This window comes from Meriones unguiculatus, chromosome X, assembly GCF_030254825.1.
Source record: "Meriones unguiculatus strain TT.TT164.6M chromosome X, Bangor_MerUng_6.1, whole genome shotgun sequence".
Classification (NCBI taxonomy): domain Eukaryota; kingdom Metazoa; phylum Chordata; class Mammalia; order Rodentia; family Muridae; genus Meriones; species Meriones unguiculatus.
In genome coordinates this window covers 127,196,113-127,203,114 of record NC_083369.1, presented here as the reverse complement: position 1 = coordinate 127,203,114, position 7,002 = coordinate 127,196,113, and positions in this window count along the sequence as shown.

Genomic DNA, 7,002 nt, shown 5'->3' with positions numbered 1-7,002 from the left:
GTGGAGAAAGGGGAACCCTCCTCCACTGCTGGTGGGAAGGTAAAGTTGTACGACCACTCTGGAAAGCAATCTGGCGCTTTTTCAGACAACTAGGAATAGCGATTCCTCAAGATCCAGCTATACCACTCCTAGGCATATACTCAAAAGAGGCTCAAGTACACAATAAGGACATTTGCTCAACCATGTTTGTAGCAGCCTTATTTGTAATAGCCAGAAGCTGGAAACAGCCCAGATGCCCCTCAGTGGAGGAATGGATGCACAAATTGTGGTATATCTACACAATGGAATATTGCTCAGCAATAAAAAAACAATGAAATCATGAAATTTGCAGGTAAATTGTGGGATCTGGAAAAGATCATCCTGAGTGAGCTATCCCAGAAGCAGAGAGATGCACACAGTATATACTCACTCATATAGACATAATATAGGATAAACCTACTAAAATCTGTACACCTAAAGAAACTAATCCAAAGGGAGGACTCTTGCTAAAATGCTCACTTCCTATCCTATCCAGAAATGCAAAGAGGCTGGACATCAGAAGAAGGAGAAAAGAAGGAACAAGTCAGGAGCCTGACACAGAGGACCTCGGAAAAGCTATGCCCTTCAGACTATCAATGTAGATGCTGAGACTTATGGGCAACCTTTGGGCAGAGTGCAGGGAATCTTAGGAAAGAAGTGGGAAACAGTAAGATCTTGAGAGGACAGGAATTCTACAAGGAGAGCAACAGAACCAAAAAAATCTGAGCACAGGGGTCTTTCCTGAGACTGATACTCCAACCAAGGACTATGCATGGAGATAACCTAAGACCCCTGCACAGATGTAGCCAATGGCAGTTCAGTATCCAAGTGGGTTCCATTGTAATAGGAACAGGGACTGTCTCTGACATGAACTGATTGGTCTGCTCTCTAATTACCTCCCCCTGAGGGGGAAGCAGCATTATCAGGCCACAGAAGAAGACACTGCAGCCACTCCTGATGAGACCTAATTGACTAGGATCAGAAAGGAGGAAAAGAAGATCTCCCCTATCAGTGGACTTGGGGAGGGGCATGCATGCAGAGGATGGGGGAAGGGAGGGATTGGGACAGGAGGAGGGAGGGAACCACAGGAGTTATACAAAGTGAATAAAGTGTAATTAATAAAGAATTTTAAAAAACCACGCTATGACTCTCTTCAGACAGAAAAGGGATCTTGGAACTACAGCCACCATTGTTACTACCATCTCATTGACGGCTGTTGGAGCTACCACCAGGGCATTAGCCATGAGTCATACTGGGCAGACTGCTCAGACCCTGAATAATCATTTAGCCAATGTAGCTCATGCCTTAGTTGTACATAAAGGAATTAATGCTCAACTAAAAGGAAGCTTGATGGTGTTCAATCAGAGGATTGACCTCTTGCAGGAGCAAATTGATACCCTATGGCAAATCGCTCAACCTGGCTGTCAATGAAAGTATGCTGGACTTTGTGTCACTAGCATACAACATGAGAATTTTTCCTGCGCTGCAAATCTGTCTAAACAATTGTCGAGCTATATTTTAGGTAATTGGACTGGAGAATTCGATACTACGATGGAGCAGCTGAGAGTGGCCATTGTCACAGTAAATTCTACCGGAGTGGACGCAGGACTAGCCACAGGATTATCAACATGGAATGCTGCAGCCATGAATCATCTGAAGGAATGGGCGGGCATGGGAGTGTTAGCAGGCCTTCTGGTGTTGGTCTCCTTGGTTTGCCTGTGGTATATATGCAAGATTAGAGTCTCACAACAGTGTGATGCAGCCATGATCATTCAGGCCTTTACAGCCATTGAAGCAGGACATTCTCCCCAAGCATGGTTGGATACCATAAAAAGCTAAAATGATACGCTCAGGATGCGAGGCTAAGCACTGCACTCAGGGTCAGCCGCTTTGGACCCAGAGAAGAGCATGTCTGATTGCATGCGGGTTGATGCCCCAGGTCCCGCCTCTGAGAAAAAGGTATCGGTCGGGTCTGATGCTCTTTGGGTGGATGACACCTAAATGAACATCGGTACAAAGTCCCAATTTATTTCTAATATCAGAGATCAGACCTCTACTCTTGCCTGATGCGTCTAAAACAAAAAGGGGGAACTGTAGTGAGCTGCGGAATGCTATGCCTTAAAGATGGAGCTGGTTTCCGCCTTCCACCTTCCCGATGGTGAGTGCTCTCTGTCACGAACAACTCCACATTTGGCTAAGGCCGAGGATCTGGCTTGCTTCCATGTATGTGGACCTATCTGCATTGCCCCCGTGGCACGCCTGGGTTGGCTACCCAGAGGCTATTTAAGCTGTGGGCTGGCTTTCCCCGGGGTCCGAGGATTGTTCAATGTTCCTGAATAAACTGCATTGAAAAAAAAAAAAAAAAAAGAATTTTAAAAAAGAATTACTATTGAAAAAAATAATCTGTGGCAGGGGGTGGGGGTGAAAATGGTGTGTTGCTGTGGATTGAACCACAGTCATAGATATGCTAGACAAGTACTCTATCAACAAACTATCTCTTCAGTCCCAATCAACAGAATCATATGCTAGACAAGTACTCTATCAACAAACTATCTCTTCAGTCCCAATCAACAGAATCATCTCAAATTTACATATGGGAAAGGATGTTAAAACTGAAAAACAGACACTAGCAAGCTAGTTCAGAGTGTAAAGGCAGTCTCCTCCAAGCCTGACAGCCTGAATTTGAGCCCTGGGACCCACTGAAAAATATATTGCTCTTTTGGTATGTGTGTTCACATGGGGGTGAGAAATGTGTACATGTTAACGTCAACTGTTAACTTCTCAACTGCATTTTCTCAGGTCAGGGGTCTCTAAAGGAAGAAATTATGTATAATGAATATATAGAGAGTATTTATTAAATTAGCTTACATTGAAAGAGTAACAACAGCTGGGCATGGTGGCACACACCTGTAATCCCAGTACTCAGGGAGGCAGAGACAGGTGGATCTCTATGAATTCGAAGCCAGCCTGGTCTACAAAGTGAGTGTGAGTCTAGGACAGCCAAGGCTACACAGAGAAACCCTGTCTTAAAAAATACGAGAGAGAGAGAAAGAGAGAGAGAGAGAGAGAGAGAGAGAGAGAGAGAGAGAGAGAGAGAAAGAAAGACAACTGCCTCTAGCCTGAATGGATGAAAACTACCCAGTGTGCCTCAGCAGTTGCTATCTAGTGCATAGAACTTGGAAGGTGCCTGGAGAGCTGCTGGTCCTCAGTCAAGGATAGAGGCCTGGCAACACTGGTTCTGATATCAGCAAAGAAATCAGCAGCTACAACAACAGTATGAATTAACTCCATGGCAAGAAAAGAAACAAAGGGAAATAATTATTCCTCTGTACTGGCCTCTTCATATCCTGGCTGCTAACAGAAGGTGCCACCCTCATTTGGAGTAGGACTTCCCTCAATAATTAAGGCAATTAAGAGAATCCCTCATGTAAGGCTCCCTTCTCAGGTGTTTCTAATTTGTGATGTTGCCTTTGCCATTCAAACCAACCATCACAGGTGGTATCCATGATTTTTTTTTTCGAGACAAGGTCTCTGACTGAATTGGAATTCTTTAAGTAGTCTAAGGCTGGCTAGTCAGTAAGCACCAGAGATCTGCCTATCACTGCCACCGAACCTCAGATTACAAATGCTTGCCTCCATGACCAACTCCTTCCCACCCACACACAGAGGTGAATTCTAGGATGAAGTTTGCAAGGTTAGCGCTTTACTGAATGAACTCTATCCCCAAGTCCACCAAAATATGTTCTTAAATAAAAGTAATGAATGAACCCAGACTAATATGCAGAGTGTAATGTGTTTATTATAGTACTTCTTAATTTACTTCTTAATTTACTCCCTAGAATTATGATCTACTACAATACATTCTCTTGGAAATTCTGAACCATGCTCCAACACTCATGCCAAATCATGCTGTATGGAGGGAAGCTGTCAGAAGTCACGGCCTAAAGACGGAAGAGTCAATATGTTCTTGAGACTTGTGATGGGGAGTTTTTGTGTTTCTCTGAACACACTGTTCTAATACATATGTATAGCTTTCTTACCCAGCATTCCCAGAGGCTCAACAACACATTAACTTAGTTCTTCTGAAAGGACTATTCTGTCACGATTCCTTGGAGTACCATAGCCTCCTGCCATGAAAATAGAGATTGCTATGTGGCCTGTGTTTTTACCTTAGACCCTCTTAAACATTCCTCCTAATTTTGGTAGATGTGTGTTTATGTAAGTGTGTGTGCACATGTGCATGTGTGTGGTGTATGTACACACTCCCCTTTGTACATACTAAGTGAAAGAGTTGAAAAGAAATTCATCAGATTATCACAAGTTACTTCTGAGGAGAAGAATGGACTGCTGGTGAATTATAGAAGACTCATCTTATACTGTATAAACTTCTGTATTATAATTAGATTAAAATAAAATAAGGGGGCCGGAGAGACAGCTCAGTAGTTGAGAGTACTCAATACCCTTACACTGGACACAAAACAGGCAGCTCATAGCTTCCTGTAACACCATCTCCTGAAGATAGGATGCCCCAGGACTCTGCAGGCACTGTCATACACATTCACATACCACACAAAGATATACACAATTAACTTTAAAAGAAAATAAACTTAAAAGTAAAATAAGCATGCTCTTAAAAAATACAGTACATCATATTTTATACCATTTTATAATTTCAAGACAATTTATGTCACCCAAGCTTCTTGTTTGAGCTTATAAGCAGGATCTGACCCTGATACTTATAGAAGCTAGTCGTTTTCTCACAAGCCTTTGTTTTATGGCTAGACATCATCACAGGATTGTCTATATGACCTCAGATGCATGCTGAAGTGATAGGGCATGCTTTAAAATGCTTGAACAGTGAATTTGTTGTGTCATATAATAAAAAAATTTAAAGATCCACAACTTCTGAGGTTGATTAATGAGGAATTCTAACCACACCATTAAGGACCTACATTCTTTCCACTTTTTCATTATGCCATCTTCAAGGCTTGGCTCTTAGGTTGCCTCCTTCATGGCTGTTGAGACCTGGCCATCACATCCATTAATGGTATGCACAAAGGAAGAAAAGAGAGTACTAATATTGTTGTCTCTTTGGAGCCAGGACACTTTTCTCAAGAATCCCCTGTAGAATTCTCCTAGCCTGTCATTGGCACATTATTGATTATTCCTTAACCAGTCATTAGCAAGAGGAACGAAATTAGCAGAACTGGTTTAGAATGATAAATCAATTTCATGCTGACCTCTGCCACATCAGAAACTGAGAAAAAGGACACTATTCCTTGAGCCGTTTGGTTGTGTGTAAAAGGTGAGCACCTCAACATTAGGCAGAAGGGAGAGGATGCAGAACAAGAGCTCCATACTGTCTTCTACGGTGCAGGCATGTCTCAATCACACTGTTCCAAATGTTATGCTTGGAGTTAGGGTGGTCTTCCCCTTCACTCACTTATTTGTCTTGCAGAATCTGATTTCCCTGGAGCACTTAAAATTTCAGGGGATGGTAGCATTAATTGGCCAGGGTCCCAAATTGGCAGATTACCATGACATTCTTCCTTTCCCCTCTCTTTTTAATGTGTTGTTTAAAAATCATTTCAATTATATGTCTTTATAAGTCATCTGTGACTTTGCAGCTACAGCTTTTCTTTGTGTGTCTTACTTTATATTCTCTATTAGCCAAACCATCTCATTAGTCTCTGTGCTGGTTTGTTTTTATTGTCAACTTGTCACAGCCTTGACATACCTGGGAAAAGGAAACCTCAATTGATAAATTGCCTCAATTAGATTTTTCTGTAGCTATGTCTGTGAAGAATTAACCAGATTAATGATTGATTTAGGAGAGCCCAGGACACTGTGGGTGGCACCATCCCAAGGCAGGTGGGCCTGAGCTTTATAAGAAAGGTAACACAGTATGCCAGATAATTTTGTGTCAATTTGACTCAAGCAAAGTCATCTGAGAGGAGAAAAATCTCTATTGAGAAAATGCCTACATAATAAAGGATTGTAGGCAAGCCTGTAAGGCATTTTCTTAATTAGTCATTGATTGGGAGTGTCCAGTCCTTTGTGGGTGGTACCATCTCTGGGTTGGTAGTCCTGGATTCTATAAGAAAGCAGGCTTAACAAGCCCTTAGGAGCAAGCCAGTAAGAAGTGCCAACCTCTGCATGGCCTCTGCGTCAGTTCCTGCCTCTAGGTTTCTGTTCTTTTTGAGTTCCAGTCCTAACTTCCTTTGATGATGACCAGTGATATAGAAGTGTAAGCCAAATAAACACTTTCTTCCCCAACTTGCTTTTTGGTTATGGTATTTCATCACAGCAATAGAAACCCTAACTAAGACACAGAGAGATCCTGAGGGAGCAAGCCAGTAAGCTGAGTTCCTCCATGATTTCTGTTCCAGATTCCTGTCATTAGGTTCTTGCCTTATGTTCTTGACTTAAGTTCTTGACTTGACTTCCCTCAGTGATGGATTGTGATCTGGAAGTAGAAGATGAAATCAACCATTTGTTCCCTGTGGTGCTTTGAATAAGATTAGCCCCCATGGCTCATATATTTGAATGCTTAGGGAGTAGAATAGGAGGGGTAGCCTTGTTGGAGTAGGTGTGACCTTGCTGGAGGAAGTGTGTCACTGGGGGTGGGCTTTGAGGATTTAGATGCTCAAGTCAGGCCCAATATCTGTTTGTCTCTTCCTACTGCCTGCTAATCTCCATATAGGACTCTCCACTTCTTCTCCAGCACTATGTCTGCCTGCAAATCTCCTTGCTTTTTGCCATGACAACAATGGACTAAACCTCTGAAACTATAAATGAACCCCAATTAAATGTTTTCCTTTATAAGACTTGACATGGTCATGGTGTCCCTTCACAGCAGTAAAAACTCTAACTAACACTCCCCACGTTGCTTTTGGTCATGATGGGATTTTGTTTCTTTGGTTGGTTTTTGCCTTTTTAAATAATATTTTTAATTAATTATTTTATGTTTATAGATTTTTTTAA